Source organism: Oncorhynchus nerka, linkage group LG10 (genome assembly GCF_034236695.1).
Source record: "Oncorhynchus nerka isolate Pitt River linkage group LG10, Oner_Uvic_2.0, whole genome shotgun sequence".
Taxonomy (NCBI): Eukaryota; Metazoa; Chordata; class Actinopteri; order Salmoniformes; family Salmonidae; genus Oncorhynchus; species Oncorhynchus nerka.
In genome coordinates this window covers 15,507,562-15,529,962 of record NC_088405.1, presented here as the reverse complement: position 1 = coordinate 15,529,962, position 22,401 = coordinate 15,507,562, and the positions used below count along the sequence as shown (strand labels likewise).

Genomic DNA, 22,401 nt, shown 5'->3' with positions numbered 1-22,401 from the left:
GAACCGCGCTTCGGGGGGTCTGGTGGGTTGGCAGCGGGCACGGTACTTCTGGCTCGGGACGTACAGAGGGGCCCGGGGGGGAGAGATAATACAAGTGAGGGAGATGGTGGATGCCTACGGTACGCGTGACGTAGAAAATTGCAGCAATTGCCTCTACTGTTTAACATGTGAAGAGAGAGAGAGAGAGAGAGAGCCCAGCCTCACGCGCTGGCGGGATACTGCAGAACCGGGAGGGAGGGAGGGAATGCGGGAGGGGAATCGAATCAGAAGAAGAAATAAACGACTGAGGGAGAGTTGAGGAACGGAGGGGCCGAAGGTGGATGCACGAGAGGTAGCGAAAGACTGCGGAGCCGAGAGAGGACGAGAGAGGTAGCGGAAAACTGCTGAGGTTTAGAGAAGAGTAAAGACAAGAAGCATCAAAAGTCCCATAGTCGGTACCCCACCAGATTCAGGGATGTAGCCGAAGAGGGGAGAGCTCAGCCTTTCCGAGCTCATCACTATGAAGAAGCATTCGGCCAGGGTTGCCCCGCTGTCCGCTTGCAACAGCCCGGTGCTCACCTTAACGAAAGTCAAAGGTAGGGAGAACTCCGTTCTGTGACTTGACTTCGGTCTTGTTTAAAGCCCGGTTTGGTATTCGTCTACCTAATATGTGTAGCCTATTTTACATTCACCCTTGAAACCTACATGTTATCTTGTCCAAGGTTAGGCTTGTAAATCAACCAGAAGATATGCATATCCTATACGTTTGGTGTTGTGTGACTGTGGCAGAGAAAACTTGGGTCAGTCAGGGGTGATGAATGGTGTTGGTGAATGAGTTATCCGCTTTGAGGCACCGATGAACTTTTATAAATGTACCGTTGCGTGCCAAAACGCTTCGGATTACCAACGGAATGAACCCCCCTTCACGGCAATTAGGGATGCGTTCGGGAAGACTTTATCTTAATAGACCATCAACGCTTCTAATTACACATTTACTACCCTGGGAAAATGTCTAGATCATGATGGGAGATAATGTTGTTACAGTCATTTATTCGAACAATCTCTTCTTTCGCTGTATTGTTTAAAAGCCAGACTGTATTTCGTTCTGCAACTTTCAAAAATGTAGTTAAGAATTCATTTCTCCCCAACATCATCTGCATAATCGTCACTAATTATAATAACACCGCCAAAAATTATTTGGCGAACCTGTAAAATGCAAATCAGACAACAGATGTATGGCCAAAAAGTAGTTTTGTCCTGCAAAATGCATCGGGCCATTGAAGTGTTGTGCTGCTTGTCCATCATGAGTGAGTGCATGGGGGAGCATGAGGCTGTTATTGTAGCAGAACAGGGCAGGGACCGACACCCCGCCACACACACACACACACACACACACACACACACACACAATATCTTTAAATTGACAGGCCCAATGGGATAAAAATGGTTGTCTGGCTATCCAAACTCCTTGCTCCGGCCCAGTGACTCTGGATCTGAGTCCCTCCCCAACGATTTCTAGAACACAAACACATTCTAACCATTCTGACTGGTCCCAGAAACGAACACACCGAGACCACACGTGGCTTAAGCGCCATTTTGAAAATGTGTAATTGGCTTTGATATTTACCACAACCAACTTCAAAGATGTAAAACTTTATGAACCCTACCAGTAAACAGGTAGTAAACCTTTATAACCCTACCAGTAAACAGGTAGTAAACCTTTATGAACCCTACCAGTAAACAGGTAGTACACCTTCATGAACCTTACCAGTAAACAGATAGTAAACCTTTATGAACCCTACCAGTAAACAGGTAGTAAACCTTTATGAACCCTACAAGTAAACAGGTAGTAAACCAGTAAAGGTAGTAAACTACCAGTAGGTAGTAAACCCTATGAACCTACCAGTAAACAGGTAGTAAACCTTTATGAACCCTACCAGTAAACAGGTAGTAAAGTAAACCTACCAGTAAACAGGTAGTAAACCTTTATGAACCCTACCAGTAAACAGGTAGTAAACTTTATAACCCTACCAGTAAACAGGTGTAAACCCTACCAGTAAACAGGTAGTAAACCTTTATGAACCCTACCAGTAAACAGGTAGTAAACCTTTACGAACCCTACCAGTAAACAGGTAGTAAACCTTTATGAACCCTACCAGTAAACAGGTAGTAAACCTTTATGAACCTTGCCAGTAAACAGGTAGTAAACCTTTATGAACCTTACCAGTAAACAGGTAGTAAACCTTTATGAACCCCTACCAGTAAACAGGTAGTAAACCTTTATGAACCCTACCAGTAAACAGGTAGTAAACCTTTATAACCCTACCAGTAAACAGGTAGTAAACCTTTATAACCCTACCAGTAAACAGGTAGTAAACCTTTATGAACCTTACCAGTAAACAGGTAGTAAACCTTTATGAACCCTACCAGTAAACAGGTAGTAAACCTTTATGAACCCTACCAGTAAACAGGTAGTAAACCTTTATGAACCCTACCAGTAAACAGGTAGTAAACCTTTATAACCCTACCAGTAAACAGGTAGTAAACCTTTATGAACCCTACCAGTTAGTAAACCTTTTAGGTACCAGTAAACCCTACCAGTAAACAGGTAGTAAACCTTTATAACCCTACCAGTAAACAGGTAGTAAACCTTTATAACCCTACCAGTAAACAGGTAGTAAACCTTTATAACCCTACCAGTAAACAGGTAGTAAACCTTTATAACCCTACCAGTAAACAGGTAGTAAACCTTTATAACCCTACCAGTAAACAGGTAGTAAACCTTTATAACCCTACCAGTAAACAGGTAGTAGGTAGTATTCTTTTAACCTTACCAGTAAACAGGTAGTAAACCTACCAGTAAACAGGTAGTAAACAGTGAACAGGTAGTACTTTACAACCCTTATAACCCTACCAGTAAACAGGTAGTAACCTTTATAAACCAGTAAACAGGTAGTAAACCTTTATAACCCTACCAGTAAACAGGTAGTAAACCTTTATAACCCTACCAGTAAACAGGTAGTAAACCTTTATTAACCCTACCAGTAAACAGGTAGTAAACCTGTAGTATAATGGCTAAGGTTAGGATCTTAGATCAGTGTGGGGCAACTTTCAACCAGAGGAGTTTCAACCAGAGGCTTTACTTTACATGATTCACTCTGTAAAATACCTATTCCTTTTATGACAGTCCAATGCTTCTGTTGCCACCTCCTGCTGTGTGTGTCCTTCCTTCTAGGATTACCAGTGACCCACAGAACATTCTAGTGTGTCTCAGAGTTCCACTATGATCACAGAACATTCTAGTGTGTCTCAGAGTTCCACTATGATCACAGAACATTCTAGTGTGTCTCAGAGTTCCACTATGATCACAGAACATTCTAGTGTGTCTCAGAGTTCCACTATGATCACAGAACATTCTAGTGTGTCTCAAGAGTTCCACTATGATCACAGAACATTCTAGTGTGTCTCAGAGTTCCACTATGATCACAGAACATTCTAGTGTGTCTCAGAGTTCCACTATGATCACAGAACATTCTAGTGTGTCTCAGAGTTCCACTATGATCACAGAAACATTCTAGAGTTCCACTATGTCACAGAACATTCAGTGTCTCAGAGTTCCACTATGATCACAGAACATTCTAGTGTGTCTCAGAGTTCCACTATGATCACAGAACATTCTAGTGTGTCTCAGAGTTCCACTATGATCACAGAACATTCTAGTGTGTCTCAGAGTTCCACTATGATCACAGAACATTCTAGTGTGTCTCAGAGTTCCACTATGATCACAGAACATTCTAGTGTGTCTCAGAGTTCCACTATGATCACAGAACATTCTAGTGTGTCTCAAGAGTTCCACTATGATCACAGAACATTCTAGTGTGTCTCAGAGTTCCACTATGATCACAGAACATTCTAGTGTGTATCCTAGAGTTTATAAGAATAATGATAATGTATTATTATTAACTTCTATAGTGCTTTTCATAATCGAAATCTCCAAGCACTTCATAAGCAAAACAAACAAACAATCTATTCTGACAGGTCAACCAAAAGAGGCCAAGTCTTTGAATGCTGCATCCTCTGCAGACAGAGGGGGTCAGTTCATGTCCTGAGCGGAGGGAGCTGGGAAGCAGCCTCTTACAGCCACTGGACTCCTCCTCCTTCACTCAGTGTATCACCACTTGGGTGACGTCTCAGCAGCTCACAACACAAAGTTCAGAAGAGTATCCAGTGGTCTTCTCTACGAGCCGTCTGTCTCACCTCTGTTGTAGTGCTCTGTCTCCCATTCCTCTCACACTTCAGACCACTCCTCACATGATGTTTTCAAAAGATCACGACCTGGCAGCCAGGTGAAACAAAAAAGATGCTACTGGGCCCAGATGCATTTTTCAAACAAAAACATTAGCCAGCTAGTTAGCTAGCTAGTTAACCAAGCCAAAAATAAAACCTTGACTCAGCATACTAGTAGAGAGGAAGCCTCACCACTAGAGGAATACAGCAGTACACAGAGGAAACTAGCATTTCCTGTTGAGATCGGAAAGGAAGAGAACAGACTAATTACTGTTTTACATTCACAGCTGGTGTGTGTGTGTGTGTGTGTGTGTGTGTGTGTGTGTGTGTGTGTGTGTGTGTGTGTGTGTGTGTGTGTGTGTGTGTGTGTCCTAAAGCTGTGTTTATATTGTTGAATCACTCACAGCGGTCTTTGTTGTCCCTGTGTGCTCCAGCAGTGTCTGAAAGGTGAGCGTGCAGGAAGGGTTGTCTCTCTCAGTGCTGTGTTAGGGGGATACCCTTCCTCTCCTGCTGTTGTGTATGGAGAGACTGACACACGCCCGCCCACACACACACACACACACACACTGACCCTTCCCTGTCCACCCTAGAGGAACTGAACCTTCCCTGTCCACCCTAGACAAACTGAACCTTCCCTGTCCACCCTAGACAAACTGAACCTTCCCTGTCCACCCTAGACAAACTGAACCTTCCCTGTCCACCCTAGACAAACTGAACCTTCCCTGTCCACCCTAGAGGAACTGAACCTTCCCTGTCCACCCTAGACAAACTGAACCTTCCCTGTCCACCCTAGAGGAACTGAACCTTCCCTGTCCACCCTAGACAAACTGAACCTTCCCTGTCCACCCTAGACAAACTGAACCTTGCCTGTCCACCCTAGAGGAACTGAACCTTCCCTGTCCACCCTAGACAAACTGAACCATCCCTGTCCACCCTAGACACACTGAACCTTCCCTGTCCACCCTAGACAAACTGAACCTTCCCTGTCCACCCTAGACAAACGGAACCTTCCCTGTCCACCCTAGAGGAACTGAACCTTCCCTGTCCACCCTAGAGGAACTGAACCTTCCCTGTCCACCCTAGACAAAGTGTTTTACAGTCCAGACTGACGTTATCTTTATCTTTACAGAGGCACATGCAGTGAGAGAATGATCATTAACTTTTTAATCAGCTTTATGAAGTGGAGGAGATTGATTGTCCCAATGGAGGATTTGTTTAGTAAGTGGACGTTGAAGCACAGTCTCATACACATCAACACGGTTACTATGACACAGAACTAGATCCTTGTTCAGTGGCCTCACTGGCTTTGAAGAATGACCTGTCAGCCTTGGATATATGAGGGTCAGGGTTCAATCTCCAGTGAAATCATTTACTGTGTAGGTAGGAAAGAGGATGGAGAATTGTATTCCTATGTGTTTGATAGCCGAGCATATAACTTGTGAAGTTTGGCCAGTTTATTTTGATGGATTGCCAGTTGCAGGAAAGAGAGTGTACAGGAGATGCTAACAGGTGATCTTTTCTAGACTGTATTGAAAGAGAAGGAGAGAAGATTAGAGGAGAGGAGAAGAGAGGGGACTGGAGAGGCAGAGGGGGAGGAGAGAGGTAGGGAAAGAGGAGGGGAAGTATCACAGAGTGTGGAGAGAAGATGAAAGGACAGACATTGAGGGTGATGGAAGAAAGGAGAGTACTGGACAAGACAGGAGAGAGTGATGGAAGAGAGGAGAGTACTGGACAAGACAGGAGAGAGTGATGGAAGAGAGGAGAGTACTGGACAAGACAGGAGATAGTGATGGAAGAGAGGAGAGTACTGGACAAGACAGGAGAGAGTGATGGAAGAGAGGAGAGTACTGGACAAGACAGGAGATAGTGATGGAAGAGAGGAGAGTACTGGACAAGACAGGAGAGAGTGATGGAAGAGAGGAGAGTACTGGACAAGACAGGAGATAGTGATGGAAGAGAGGAGAGTACTGGACAAGACAGGAGAGAGTGATGGAAGAGAGGAGAGTACTGGACAAGACAGGAGATAGTGATGGAAGAGAGGAGAGTACTGGACAAGACAGGAGATAGTGATGGAAGAGAGGAGAGTACTGGACAAGACAGGAGAGAGTGATGGAGGAGAGGAGAGTACTGGACAAGACAGGAGATAGTGATGGAAGATAGTGAGAGGAGAGTACTGGACAAGACAGGAGAGAGTGATGGAAGAGAGGAGAGTACTGGACAAGACAGGAGATAGTGATGGAAGAGAGGAGAGTACTGGACAAGACATGGGAGAGAGTGATGGAAGAGAGGAGAGTACTGGACAAGACAGGAGAGAGTGATGGAAGAGAGGAGAGTACTGGACAAGACAGGAGAGAGTGATGGAAGAGAGGAGAGTACTGGACAAGACAGGAGAGAGTGATGGAAGAGAGGAGAGTACTGGACAAGACAGGAGAGAGTGATGGATGGAAGAGAGGAGAGTACTGGACAAGACAGGAGAGAGTGATGGAGGAGAGGAGAGTACTGGACAAGACAGGAGAGAGTGATGGAGGAGAGGAGAGTACTGGACAAGACAAGAGTGATGGAAGAGAGGAGAGTGACAAGGAGAGTGATGGAGGAGAGGAGAGTACTGGACAAGACAGGAGAGAGTGATGGAGGAGAGGAGAGTACTGGACAAGACAGGAGAGAGTGTTGGCATATTTTATTTATATTATTTTATATATTAGAGGATGAGAGGACAGGAGGGAGTGTGAAGAGGGAGGAGATGAGGTATTATAGAGTATGGAGAGAAGAGGAGAGGAGAGGGAGGAGAGAGTAGAGGACAGACAGAGGAAAGTAGGGGAGGAGTGACAGGAGCAGGACAGAGGAGAGGACAGACAGGAGCAGGACAGAGGAGAGGACAGACAGGAGCAGAACAGAGGAGAGGACAGACAGGAGCAGGGCAGAGGAGAGGACAGACAGGAGCAGGACAGAGGAGAGGACAGACAGGAGCAGGACAGAGGAGAGGAAAGACAGGAGCAGGACAGAGGAGAGGACAGACAGGAGCAGAACAGAGGAGAGGACAGACAGGAGCAGGACAGAGGAGAGGACAGACAGGAGCAGGACAGAGGAGAGGACAGACAGGAGCAGAACAGAGGAGAGGACAGACAGGAGCAGGACAGAGGAGAGAACAGACAGGAGCAGGACAGAGGAGAGGACAGACAGGAGCAGAACAGAGGAGAGGACAGACAGGAGCAGGACAGAGGAGAGGACAGACAGGAGCAGGACAGAGGAGAGGACAGCAGCAGAGATGTCCCTGTTTTGAACAGCCTGCTCCCTCTGTGATGTCAACATAGAGTACACCCACTCTGCAGGTGGAGTGAATCACAGAGGCCACTGCGTATAAATACCATTGTGTGTGTGGGTGTGGGTGTAGGGGTGGGTGTAGGGATGGGTGGGTGTGTTTGTGCTCACCACTTCTCAGACAGACACCCAGCCTGCTTTCCATACAGAGAAGTGAGTCACCCTCTGCCTATTAACCACGATATAGGTCATTTAGCAGATATTTTATCCAAAACAACTTGTAGTGATGCATGCATATATTTTTCATATGGGGGCCCCAGTCTTACCCACACAGGGACTGTCTGAATCAACACCCCATATAGGATCTCTCTATCTCTTTCTCTCTCCTTCTCTCTCTCTCTCTCTGTCTCTCTCTCTCTCTCTCTCTCTCTCTCTCTCTCTCTCTCTCTCTCTCTCTCTCTCTCTCTCTCTCTCTCTCTCTCTCTCTCTCTCTCTCTCTCTCTCTATAACTCGTTCTCTCTCTCTCTGTAACTCGTTCTCTCTCTCTATACCTCTCTTTTTCTATAACTCGTTCTCTCTCTCTCTCTATACCTCTCTCTTTCTATACCTCTCTCTATACCTCTCTCTCTCTATACCTCTCTCTCTCTATACCTCTCTCTCTCTCTATACCTCTCCCTCTATACCTCTCTCTCCCTCTATACCTCTCTCTCTATTACCTCTCTCTCCCTCTATACCTCTCTCTCTCTATACCTCTCTCTTTCGATGCCTCTCTCTCTCTATACCTCTCTTTCTCTATACCCTCTCTCTCTATACCTCTCTCTCTCTATACCTCTCTCTTTCTATACCTCTCTCTCTCTCTCTATACCTCTCTCTCTATACCTCTCTCTCTCTACACCTCTCTCTCTACACCTCTCTCTCTCTATACCTCTCTCTCTCTATACCTCTCTCTCTATACCTCTCTCTCTACACCTCTCTCTCTCTATACCTCTCTCTCTCTATACCTCTCTCTCTCTATACCTCGCTCTCTCTATACCTCTCGCTCTCTATACCTCTCGCTCTCTATACCTCTCTCTCTCTCTATACCTCTCTCTCTATACCTCTCTCTCTATACCTCTCTCTCTCTATACCTCGCTCTCTCTATACCTCTCGCTCTCTATACCTCTCGCTCTCTATACCTCTCTCTCTCTATACCTCGCTCTCTCTATACCTCGCTCTCTCTATACCTCTCGCTCTCTATACCTCTCGCTCTCTATACCTCTCTCTCTATACCTCTCTCTCTCTATACCTCTCTCTCTATACCTCTCTCTCTCTATACCTCTCTCTCTCGATACCTCTCGCTCTCTATACCTCTCGCTCTCTATACCTCTCGCTCTCTATACCTCTCTCTTTCTATACCTCTCTCTTTCTATACATCTCTCTCTCTCTCCTGGTGACAAATCCCCTCTCTCAGCGCCAGTCCACAGTCCTCTGTGGAATGATGAAAAATGGATTTGTCTTGAAATATATTTAGTCTTCAAAGCACTTTAAAACACTCCTGCCTTCCAGGGGAGAGGACATTTCCTTGGCTACCACAGCTGGACTGGGACGGTTACCACACTGTGATTGACCATATCCCCAGTGGTCCAGTTACCTTGACCACGGGTTATACAGCGATCCATTGATAACAGATGTGTTTACATACAAACCTCAAACTCTAGTCCCTGGAGCTCACACTCCCCACCTAGACAAGCACAGAATATTATTAGTATCAAGTCTAGTGAAGAGGAATAATAATAGTAATGGCTGGTGGTTGTATGATCATTGTTTTTGCATGGATCGTACTTCAAAACTCATAATACACAGAGAATAAACTTGACATTTTGAGAATAAAGTAAAAATTACATTTCATGAATAATATCAAAATGTTTCAAGAATAGAGTAAAAAACGTTTGATATTTTCAGTAGGATACAGCAGGATATTTTTCCCAGCCATAATCACAAGCAACAGCTGTGATCAGCACAGACCACGGTACACAGCTGTGCGGAATACATATTAGGAACTTCCCCATTCTCCTTTCCCAGACCTCACCACTCCCCTAGTCAAGTATCAACCCTGCACTACTCAAGTGTCACCCCTCCCCTTCAACCCCCCTCACCCTTGAATTGGTCACTTATCACCCCTGCTCTGGTCAAGACTCACTTCTCCTTCTCACCCCTCACCCTTGAATTGGTCACTTATCACCCCTGCTCTGGTCAAGCCTCACTTCTCCTTCTCACCCCTCACCCTTGAATTGGTCACTTATCACCCCTGCTCTGGTCAAGCCTCACTTCTCCTTCTCACCCCTCGCACTCATTTAATCACAATAATGAGCTTTTCAATTGGCCAAAATACATGCTAAGAGCCGACAACACCAACAACAATGCATGTGGAAGTATAAGATATATGATCATCATCATAATGAACTAGGATTCAATTCATTACAATGACAATATTGCTAACTAATATGGATGTTGTTGGCACTTCACTGGCCACATGTAAACACAACCACTCCACTTCCTGGATCTTGCCAAACATATTGCAATCTTAGAATTCTGGTACACCACCATAGCTTAATATAGCTAAATAACATGGGTTGGTTCATCAATTAAAGCAATCAAAGCCCATTTCAAACATATTTCCTACAGTTAAGCAAATGAATTGTCTATAACTCATTGGATCTGCTTTGTAACTTGACCTACCCCATCTAGTTTAGCTGCTAGCTGGCAGGTGAACTTCTCTAGTTTGTGTATGGAAACATATTTTTCCTACAGTTAAGCAAATGAATTGTCTATAACTCATTGGTTCTGCTTTGTAACTTGACCTACCCCATCTAGTTTAGCTGCTAGCTGGCAGGTGAACATGCTCATTGTGATACAGTATTGTGTTCTGGAAACATATTTACAGTATGACTGTTGTGCTCATTGTGATCTTCAAAATGAATTGAATCATCATGATGATACATGATAATTGCTGGCTGTCTCTTTGAAATGACGTGTTCTGGCCAATAGACATGCTCATTGTGATACAGTATGACATGTGTTCTGGCCCAATAGACATGCTCATTGTGATACAGTATGACATGTGTTCTGGCCCAATAGACATGCTCATTGTGATACAGTATGACATGTGTTCTGGCCCAATAGACATGCTCATTGTGATACAGTATGACACGTGTTCTGGCCCAATAGACATGCTCATTGTGATACAGTATGACATGTGTTCTGGCCCAATAGACATGCTCATTGTGATACAGTATGACACGTGTTCTGGCCAATAGACATGCTCATTGTGATACAGTATGACATGTGTTCTGGCCAATAGACATGCTCATTGTGATACAGTATGACATGTGTTCTGGCCCAATAGACATGCTCATTGTGATACAGTATGACATGTGTTCTGGCCCAATAGACATGCTCATTGTGATACAGTATGACATTGTGATGTTCTGGCCCAATAGACATGCTCATTGTGATACAGTATGACATGTGTTCTGGCCCAATAGACATGCTCATTGTCATACAGTATGACATGTGTTCTGGCCCAATAGACATGCTCATTGTGATACAGTATGACATGTGTTCTGGCCCAATAGACATGCTCATTGTGATACAGTATGACACGTGTTCTGGCCAATAGACATGCTCATTGTCATACAGTATGACACGTGTTCTGGCCAATAGACATGCTCATTGTGATACAGTATGACATGTGTTCTGGCCCAATAGACATGCTCATTGTGATACAGTATGACATGTGTTCTGGCCCAATAGACATGCTCATTGTGATACAGTATGACATGTGTTCTGGCCAATAGACATGCTCATTGTGATACAGTATGACATGTGTTCTGGCCCAATAGACATGCTCATTGTGATACAGTATGACATGTGTTCTGGCCCAATAGACATGCTCATTGTGATACAGTATGACATGTGTTCTGGCCCAATAGACATGCTCATTGTGATACAGTATGACATGTGTTCTGGCCCAATAGACATGCTCATTGTGATACAGTATGACATGTGTTCTGGCCCAATAGACATGCTCATTGTGATACAGTATGACATGTGTTCTGGCCAATAGACATGCTCATTGTGATACAGTATGACATGTGTTCTGGCCAATAGACATGCTCATTGTGATGTGACATGTGTTCTGGCCCAATAGACATGCTCATTGTGATGTGACATGTGTTCTGGCCAATAGACATGCTCATTGTGCTGCTGGTTACTGACACAACGCTCTAACCACTAGGCTACCTGCTGGTTACTGGCCCAACGCTCTAACCACTAGGCTACCTGCTGGTTACTGACCCAATGCTCTAACCACTAGGCTACCTGCTGGTTACTGACACAATGCTCTAACCACTAGGCTACCTGCTGGTTACTGGCCCAACGCTCTAACCACTAGGCTACCTGCTGGTTTCTGGCCCAACGCTCTAACCACTAGGCTACCTGCTGGTTTCTGGCCCAACGCTCTAACCACTAGGCTACCTGCTGGTTACTGACACAATGCTCTAACCACTAGGCTACCTGCTGGTTACTGACACAATGCTCTAACCACTAGGCTACCTGCTGGTTACTGGCCCAACGCTCTAACCACTAGGCTACCTGCTGGTTACTGGCCCAACGCTCTAACCACTAGGCTACCTGCTGGTTTCTGGCCCAACGCTCTAACCACTAGGCTACCTGCTGGTTACTGGCCCAACGCTCTAACCACTAGGCTACCTGCTGGTTACTGGCCCAACGCTCTAACCACTAGGCTACCTGCTGGTTTCTGGCCCAACGCTCTAACCACTAGGCTACCTGCTGGTTTCTGGCCCAACGCTCTAACCACTAGGCTACCTGCTGGTTACTGACACAATGCTCTAACCACTAGGCTACCTGCTGGTTACTGACACAATGCTCTAACCACTAGGCTACCTGCTGGTTACTGGCCCAACGCTCTAACCACTAGGCTACCTGCTGGTTACTGGCCCAACGCTCTAACCACTAGGCTACCTGCTGGTTTCTGGCCCAACGCTCTAACCACTAGGCTACCTGCTGGTTACTGGCCCAACGCTCTAACCACTAGGCTACCTGCTGGTTACTGGCCCAACGCTCTAACCACTAGGCTACCTGCTGGTTTCTGGCCCAACGCTCTAACCACTAGGCTACCTGCCGCCAATAGCCCATGTGGTTCCTCCTTCTGAAAAGACCCAATCTGCGGCACAACCTCTTCACAGTCCTAATGCTTATAATAATTAATTAAAGAGTCAAGATTTCCTTCTTACTAAGGCCAATTCTAAAGTGTAGTTTCACCAGGTCATCGAACTCAGGCATTTCAGCTGTGGTGCTCAGCAACAGGCAGGTTGACCTTTATTGTCATGAATCTTGTCCTGGAGGCAGAACTGAATCATTTCCCCTAGAAAGGCCAGCTGCAAAGTCAAAATTAGCTTTTGCTTTTTGGTCTTAATTTAAGGTTAAGGTTACGATTAGGTTTAAAATCCAATTTTATGACTCCCTGATAAAATATAAGTTAAATAAATTAAAACAAAAATGACTTTTGGCTGTGCCAGCTGCCTCCAGAACAAAACTGTAACCTACCTGCAACAGGGAGCCAGGGAGGCATGCAATTTACCAAATATTTGATCTTCAAATATAACTGCAACTTTATTCTCACAATTTTGAGTTTATTCTCGAAATGAAATGTCAATTTTATTCTCTAAATTTAATTTATATTTTATTCTTCAGGTAAATGCCACTTTTTCATAAACAAAAGGAGATTTTTATATGACTTTTCGTCTTTCTTCGCTTCTCCCTAATACTCCTCCGTGACAAAGATGCTCTTTGGAAAAAAAAAACGACTTGTCTATAAAATGAAATTATAAACAGCTGAGACCAGAAGCCACGGTGTCCAATTATAAGTACTACTCCACAGAGGCAGAAAAGTGTTGGCAGAAGTTTATGTTGTCATTATTTGTTGTATCCTATTTCATTGGTAAACAACATTGACCTGGCAGCTTAGTCCCTCTGCGTCTTGGCAACAGTTTGACAAATCTACTTTTCCCTTTGAATTCCCCTATAATTTATGGTGTAGGCCACCAATTTCATTTTCCCATTACTTAAGGCCCATACTGTAATGAAAGTCACCTGCTAATAAACACACAGCACCTTGCTAAGATGGACTATAAAACTAGCCTGTTTTAGCATTAAGATGCTACGGTAGTCTGTTACTGAGCTGAGTCTGTTGAAATGTGTGTTGAAGTCTGTTTTAGCATTAGTCTGTTACTGAGCTGAGTCTGTTGAAATGTGTGTTGAAGTCTGTTTTAGCATTAAGATGCTACGGTAGTCTGTTACTGAGCTGAGTCTGTTGAAATGTGTGTTGAAGTCTGTTTTAGCATTAAGATGCTACGGTAGTCTGTAACTCTGTTTTAGCATTAAGATGCTACGGTAGTCTGTAACTCTGTTTCAGCATTAAGATGCTACGGTAGTCTGTAACTCTGATCTGAGTCTGTTGAAATGTGTGTTGAAGTCTGTTTTAGCATTAAGATGCTACGGTAGTCTGTAACTCTGTTTTAGCATTAAGATGCTACGGTAGTCTGTAACTCTGTTTTAGCTTTAAGATGCTACGGTAGTCTGTAACTCTGACCTGAGTCTGTTGAAATGTGTGTTGAAGTCTTAGATCCAAGGTTTTGTGAGGCTGATAAAATCCCTTTGACACTTAGCTAGCGGCGACTGACAGCGCACACACACACACACACACACACACACACACACACAAACACACACAAACACACACAAACACACACAAACACAACGCACACACACACACACACACACACACACACACACACACACACACACACACACACACACACACACACACACACACCACACAGGGCATGTGAGGTGAAACTGCTGTTGGGAAAGACACCTGCGGTGGCTGCCTAAAGTGCACATCCGTTAATTTAACAGGAGAGCCCTGGCACATCTTTATAAAATATTGATCCGTGGAGAAAAGTGCTGGGAAACCCTCCAGTATGTTAAACAGGAGGCTGAAGGAATCTCCCCAATGGAGATAGATGGACACCAGTCTTCTGCTGACTGCAGCGAAGCCACATCGAAGCAGAGGCCTTCCTGCTATGTGGTTATGGGCTGCACTCGTCAATGTGGCTTTCAAGCTTTACTTCTTTATCCAGTCTTTAGTCTGTTGTCCTAACTGTCTCTTGTCTGTTACCATAAATAAATACACTTCCTGTATGTATCACAACATACAACAGGGAACTGCAGGAGAGGGGGGTGAGGACGGAGGGGGGATAGCAGGGAGGGAGGGGAGAGGAAGGAAGGGAGGAAGAGAGGGGATGAGGGATGAGAGAGGGAGGGGAAAGGAGAGGAAGGAGGGGAGGGGATGAGGGGGGGGGGAGAGGAGAGGCGGATGAGGAGAGAGGAGAGGGGGAATGAGGAAGGAGAGGAGAGGGAGGGAGGAGGGGGATGGAGGGAGGGATGAGAGGTGAGGAGATGAGAGGGGATGAGGAGGGAGGGATGGAGGGAGGGAGGGAGGAAGGGAAGGAGTTCTGGGTAACTCACCAGGACTCTGCTGGCTGACTGGTGGAGGGCACTGAAGGAGAGGAGAGGGGGTGAGGGGGATGGAGGGAGGGATGAGAGGAGAGGAGAGGGGATGAGGGGGATGGAGGGAGGGCACTGAAGGAGAGGAGAGGGGTGAAGGCAGGGAGAGTGGGATAGCAGGGAAGGAGGGATAAAAGTAGAGAATAGTATACTCAAGACCACGTACTGAGCAACCACAGTCTGTCAAACACTCTCATAAACAGATACACACACAGTGGTGGTGGGTGACATGCTGTGTATTACTGTGTCAGTGACCATGTGACGTGTCTGTCTAGCCAGAGCTACAGCACACCACACACACACCACACACACACACACACCACACACACACACACACACACACACACACACACACACACACACACACACACACACACACACACACACACACACACACACACACACAAACACACACTGTAACTCACCCTGATACATAAACACACACACACAGTAACAGTGAGCTCCTCAGACGCCCCCTAACAAGGGCTCAGCTCACAGAGGGTGAAGGAAAATAAGAGAAGAGGGAGGGAGGGAGGGAGGGAGGGAGGGGGAGGGAGGGCTGTTCAATAACAGACATATTCTCTGTCTGTTCTCTGTCTCCCTCTGGTCCCCTGACAGCTGAGTCCAGCCTGGGGGTTGTAGTCTATCTCTGGTTTTATTTGGTCTGACAACGTTGGGTAGGGCGGAGTCGGTTGCTGCACTCTGATAGGCTTTTGAGTGACTGCTCGACACAGGCCCAGCCTCAGGATCAAACCCAGGCTTCTGGGTGCTGTCACAGCTGAGCCCCACTGACTGTATCTGACTGACTGTGCCTGGCTCTGGTCACAGATCCTGTGAAATATGTTGTGAAATGTATTGTAATGTTTTAAGCATGTTTAACTGCCTTAATATTGCTGGACCCCAGGAAGAGTAGCTGCTGTCTTGGTAGGAACTAATGGGGATCCATAATAAACCCCAGGAAGAGTAGCTGCTGTCTTGGCAGGAACTAATGGGGATCCATAATAAACCCCAGGAAGAGTAGCTGCTGTCTTGGCAGGAACTAACAAGGATCCATAATAAACCCCAGGAAGAGTAGCTGCTGCCTTGGCAGGAACTAACAAGGATCCATAATAAACCCCAGGAAGAGTAGCTGCTGCCTTGGCAGGAACTAATGGGGATCCATAATAAACCCCAGGAAGAATAGCTGCTGTCTTGGCAGGAACTAACAAGGATCCATAATAAACCCCAGGAAGAGTAGCTGCTGCCTTGGCAGGAACTAATGGGGATCCATAATAAACCCCAGGAAGAGTAGCTGCTGTCTTGGCAGGAACTAACAAGGATCCATAATAAACCACAGGAAGAGTAGCTGCTGCCTTGGCAGGAACTAATGGGGATCCATAATAAACCCCAGGAAGAGTAGCTGCTGTCTCGGCAGGAACTAACAAGGATCCATAATAAACCACAGGAAGAGTAGCTGCTGCCTTGGCAGGAACTAATGGGGATCCATAATAAACCCCAGGAAAGAGCTGCTGCCTTAGAACTAATGGGGGTCCATAATAAACCCCAGGAAGAGTGCTGCCTTGGCAGGAACTAATGGGGATCCATAATAAACCCCAGGAAGAGTAGCTGCTGCCTTGGCAGGAACTGGGGAATAAACCCCAGGGGATCCTTGGCAGGAACTAATAAACCCCAGGAAGAATAGCTGCTGCCTTGGCGGGAACTAATTGGGATCCATAATAAACCCCAGGAAGAGTAGCTGCTGCCTTGGCAGGAACTAATGGGGATCCATAATAAACCCCAGGAAGAGTAGCTGCTGCCTTGGCAGGAACTAATGGGGATCCATAATAAACCCCAGGAAGAGTAGCTGCTGCCTTGGCAGGAACTAATGGGGATCCATAATAAACCCCAGGAAGAGTAGCTGCTGCCTTGGCAGGAACTAATGGGGATCCTTAATAGAATTCTATGATAATAAAGAAAGTCAGAGTCAGGTATGGCCTGGTCTCAGATCTGTTTGTGCTGTCTTGGCAACTCCTATGAATGGTAATTTCCATGTTCCAACAGATCTGGGACCAGGCCATACCTGACTCTGACTTTCTTTATTATCATAGAATTCTGGATAAAAGTTCAATGGGTCTGTTACAGACCGATGACTGATGTATACCAGTGCAGTCAATGAATATTTAACACAACATCAGAAGCTAGTCAGGCAAGGGCAGTGCTAGACACGTGGTCCAGACTGTGTTGTCCAGGCAGAGAGGAAGGATTAGATACATGGAGAGTTTCTCTAGACTGTGTTAGCCAGACAGGGAGGAAGGAGTAGATATGTTTAGAGTTTCTCTAGACTGTGTTGTCCAGGCAGAGAGGAAGGATTAGATACATGGAGAGTTTCTCTAGACTGTGTTGTCCAGGCAGGGAGGAAGGATTAGATACATGGAGAGTTTCTCTAGACTGTGTTGTCCAGGCAGGGAGGAAGGATTAGATACATGGAGAGTTTCTCTAGACTGTGTTGGCCAGGCAGGGAGGAAGGATTAGATACATGGAGAGTTTCTCTAGACTGTGTTGTCCAGGCAGGGAGGAAGGATTAGATACATGGAGAGTTTCTCTAGACTGTGTTGTCCAGGCAGGGAGGAAGGATTAGATACATGGAGAGTTTCTCTAGACTGTGTTGGCCAGGCAGGGAGGAAGGATTAGATACATGGAGAGTTTCTCTAGACTGTGTTGGTTTCTCCAGGCAGGGAGGAAGGATTAGATACATGGAGAGTTTCTCTAGACTGTGTTGGCCAGGCAGGGAGGAAGGATTAGATATGTGGAGAGTTTCTCTAGACTGTGTTGGCCAGGCAGGAGGAAGGATTAGATATGTGGAGAGTTTCTCTAGACTGTGTTGGCCAGGCAGGAGGAAGGATTAGATACATGGAGAGTTTCTCTAGACTGTGTTGTCCAGGCAGGGAGGAAGGATTAGATACATTTAGAGTTTCTCTAGACTGTGTTGTCCAGGCAGGGAGGAAGGATTAGATACATTTAGAGTTTCTCTAGACTGTGTTGGCCAGGCAGAGAGGAAGGATTAGATACATTTAGAGTTTCTCTAGACTGTGTTGGCCAGGCAGGGAGGAAGGAGTAGATATGTTGAGAGTTTCTCTAGACTGTGTTGTCCAGGCAGGGAGGAAGGATTAGATACATGGAGAGTTTCTCTAGACTGTGTTGGCCAGGCAGGGAGGAAGGATTAGATATGTGGAGAGTTTCTCTAGACTGTGTTGGCCAGGCAGGGAGGAAGGATTAGATACATGGAGAGTTTCTCTAGACTGTGTTGGCCAGGCAGGGAGGAAGGAGTAGATACATGGAGAGTTTCTCTAGACTGTGTTGTCCAGGCAGGGAGGAAGGATTAGATACATGGAGAGTTTCTCTAGGCTGTGTTGGCCAGGCAGGGAGGAAGGATTAGATACATGGAGAGTTTCTCTAGACTGTGTTGTCCAGGCAGGGAGGAAGGATTAGATACATGGAGAGTTTCTCTAGACTGTGTTGGCCAGGCAGGGAGGAAGGAGTAGATACATGGAGAGTTTCTCTAGACTGTGTTGGCCAGGCAGGGAGGAAGGATTAGATACATGGAGAGTTTCTCTAGACTGTGTTGGCCAGGCAGGGAGGAAGGATTAGATACATGGAGAGTTTCTCTAGACTGTGTTGTCCAGGCAGAGAGGAAGGATTAGATACGTGGAGAGTTTCTCTAGACTGTGTTGGCCAGTTAGGGAGGAAGGATTAGATATGTGGAGAGTTTCTCTAGACTGTGTTGTCCAGGCAGGGAGGAAGGATTAGATACATGGAGAGTTTCTCTAGACTGTGTTGTCCAGGCAGGGAGGAAGGATTAGATACATGGAGAGTTTCTCTAGACTGTGTTGGCCAGGCAGGGAGGAAGGAGTAGATATGTTTAGAGTTTCTCTAGACTGTGTTGGCCAGGCAGGGAGGAAGGATTAGATACATGGAGAGTTTCTCTAGACTGTGTTGACCAGGCAGGGAGGAAGGAGTAGATACGTGGAGAGTTTCTCTAGACTGTGTTGGCCAGGCAGGGAGGAAGGAGTAGATATGTTTAGAGTTTCTCTAGACTGTGTTGACCAGGCAGGGAGGAAGGAGTAGATACGTGGAGAGTTTCTCTAGACTGTGTTGGCCAGGCAGGGAGGAAGGAGTAGATACATTTAGAGTTTCTCTAGACTGTGTTGGCCAGGCAGGGAGGAAGGATTAGATATGTGGAGAGTTTCTCTAGACTGTGTTGGCCAGGCAGAGAGGAAGGATTAGATACGTGGAGAGTTTCTCTAGACTGTGTTGGCCAGGCAGAGAGGAAGGATTAGATACATGGAGAGTTTCTCTAGACTGTGTTGTCCAGGCAGAGAGGAAGGATTAGATACATGGAGAGTTTCTCTAGACTGTGTTGGCCAGGCAGAGAGGAAGGAGTAGATATGTTTAGAGTTTCTCTAGACTGTGTTGGCCAGGCAGGGAGGAAGGATTAGATACATGGAGAGTTTCTCTAGACTGTGTTGGCCAGGCAGGGAGGAAGGAGTAGATATGTTTAGAGTTTCTCTAGACTGTGTTGGCCAGGCAGGGAGGAAGGATTAGATACATGGAGAGTTTCTCTAGACTGTGTTGGCCAGGCAGGGAGGAAGGAGTAGATATGTTTAGAGTTTCTCTAGACTGTGTTGTCCAGGCAGAGAGGAAGGATTAGATACATGGAGAGTTTCTCTAGACTGTGTTGGCCAGGCAGGGAGGAATGATTAGATACATGGAGAGTTTCTCTAGACTGTGTTGGCCAGGCAGGGAGGAAGGAGTAGATATGTTTAGAGTTTCTCTAGACTGTGTTGTCCAGGCAGAGAGGAAGGATTAGATACATGGAGAGTTTCTCTAGACTGTGTTGTCCAGGCAGGGAGGAAGGATTAGATACATGGAGAGTTTCTCTAGACTGTGTTGGCCAGGCAGGGAGGAAGGAGTAGATATGTTTAGAGTTTCTCTAGACTGTGTTGGCCAGGCAGGGAGGAAGGATTAGATACATGGAGAGTTTCTCTAGACTGTGTTGGCCAGGCAGGGAGGAAGGATTAGATACATGGAGAGTTTCTCTAGACTGTGTTGTCCAGGCAGGGAGGAAGGATTAGATACATGGAGAGTTTCTCTAGACTGTGTTGTCCAGGCAGGGAGGAAGGATTAGATACATGGAGAGTTTCTCTAGACTGTGTTGTCCAGGCAGGGAGGAAGGATTAGATACATGGAGAGTTTCTCTAGACTGTGTTGGCCAGGCAGGGAGGAAGGATTAGATACATGGAGAGTTTCTCTAGACTGTGTTGTCCAGGCAGGGAGGAAGGAGTAGATATGTTTAGAGTTTCTCTAGACTGTGTTGGCCAGGCAGGGAGGAAGGATTAGATACATGGAGAGTTTCTCTAGACTGTGTTGGCCAGGCAGGGAGGAAGGAGTAGATATGTGGAGAGTTTCTCTAGACTGTGTTGGCCAGGCAGAGAGGAAGGAGTAGATATGTGGAGAGTTTCTCTAGACTGTGTTGGCCAGGCAGAGAGGAAGGATTAGATATGTGGAGAGTTTCTCTAGACTGTGTTGTCCAGGCAGAGAGGAAGGATTAGATACATGGAGAGTTTCTCTAGACTGTGTTGGCCAGTTAGGGAGGAAGGATTAGATACATTTAGAGTTTCTCTAGACTGTGTTGGCCAGGCAGGGAGGAAGGATTAGATACATTTAGAGTTTCTCTAGACTGTGTTGTCCAGGCAGGGAGGAAGGATTAGATACATTTAGAGTTTCTCTAGACTGTGTTGGCCAGGCAGGGAGGAAGGATTAGATACATTTAGAGTTTCTCTAGACTGTGTTGTCCAGGCAGGGAGGAAGGATTAGATACATGGAGAGTTTCTCTAGACTGTGTTGGCCAGGCAGGGAGGAAGGATTAGATACATGGAGAGTTTCTCTAGACTGTGTTGGCCAGGCAGGGAGGAAGGATTAGATACATGGAGAGTTTCTCTAGACTGTGTTGTCCAGGCAGAGAGGAAGGATTAGATATGTGGAGAGTTTCTCTAGACTGTGTTGGCCAGGCAGGGAGGAAGGAGTAGATACATGGAGAGTTTCTCTAGACTGTGTTGGCCAGGCAGGGAGGAAGGATTAGATACATTTAGAGTTTCTCTAGACTGTGTTGTCCAGGCAGGGAGGAAGGATTAGATACATGGAGAGTTTCTCTAGACTGTGTTGGCCAGGCAGGGAGGAAGGAGTAGATATGTTTAGAGTTTCTCTAGACTGTGTTGGCCAGGCAGGGAGGAAGGATTAGATACATGGAGAGTTTCTCTAGACTGTGTTGACCAGGCAGGGAGGAAGGAGTAGATACGTGGAGAGTTTCTCTAGACTGTGTTGGCCAGGCAGGGAGGAAGGAGTAGATACGTGGAGAGTTTCTCTAGACTGTGTTGGCCAGGCAGGGAGGAAGGAGTAGATATGTTTAGAGTTTCTCTAGACTGTGTTGACCAGGCAGGGAGGAAGGAGTAGATACGTGGAGAGTTTCTCTAGACTGTGTTGGCCAGGCAGGGAGGAAGGAGTAGATACATTTAGAGTTTCTCTAGACTGTGTTGGCCAGGCAGGGAGGAAGGATTAGATATGTGGAGAGTTTCTCTAGACTGTGTTGGCCAGGCAGGAGGAAGGATTAGATACATGGAGAGTTTCTCTAGACTGTGTTGGCCAGGCAGAGAGGAAGGATTAGATACATGGAGAGTTTCTCTAGACTGTGTTGGCCAGGCAGGGAGGAAGGATTAGATGGCCAGGCAGGAGGAAGGATAGGAGAGTTTCTCTAGACTGTGTTGGCCAGGCAGAGAGGAAGGAAGGAGTTTCTCTAGACTGTAGATATGTTTGTTTAGAGTTTCTCTAGACTGTGTTGGCCAGGCAGGGAGGAAGGATTAGATACATGGAGAGTTTCTCTAGACTGTGTTGGCCAGGCAGGGAGGAAGGAGTAGATATGTTTAGAGTTTCTCTAGACTGTGTTGGCCAGGCAGGGAGGAAGGATTAGATACATGGAGAGTTTCTCTGGAGAGTTTCTCTGGAGGGAGGAACTGTGAGTTTCTCTGTGTTGGCCAGGCAGGGAGGAAGGATTAGATACATGGAGAGTTTCTCTAGACTGTGTTGGCCAGGCAGGGAGGAAGGAGTAGATATGTTTAGAGTTTCTCTAGACTGTGTTGGCCAGGCAGGGAGGAAGGATTAGATATGGAGAGTTTCTCTAGACTGTGTTGGCCAGGCAGGGAGGAAGGATTAGAT

The 22,401-nt window shown here is 46.1% G+C and overlaps 1 protein-coding gene across 4 annotated transcripts in view; it reads left to right on the top strand.

Moving 5' to 3' along the window:
• The window catches only part of slc35f3b (solute carrier family 35 member F3b), a 201,723-nt gene that overhangs the window by 115,162 nt on the left and 64,160 nt on the right, over positions 1-22,401 (top strand). The window contains exon 1 of one of the 4 annotated variants that reach the window (XR_010464813.1): positions 276-575. The exons of the other annotated variants lie outside the window; for them this stretch is intronic. The gene's annotated coding sequence lies outside the window, so the exon portion shown is untranslated. Of the gene's footprint in view, positions 1-275; positions 576-22,401 lie in introns of those variants that run through there. 4 annotated transcript variants of the gene reach the window in all.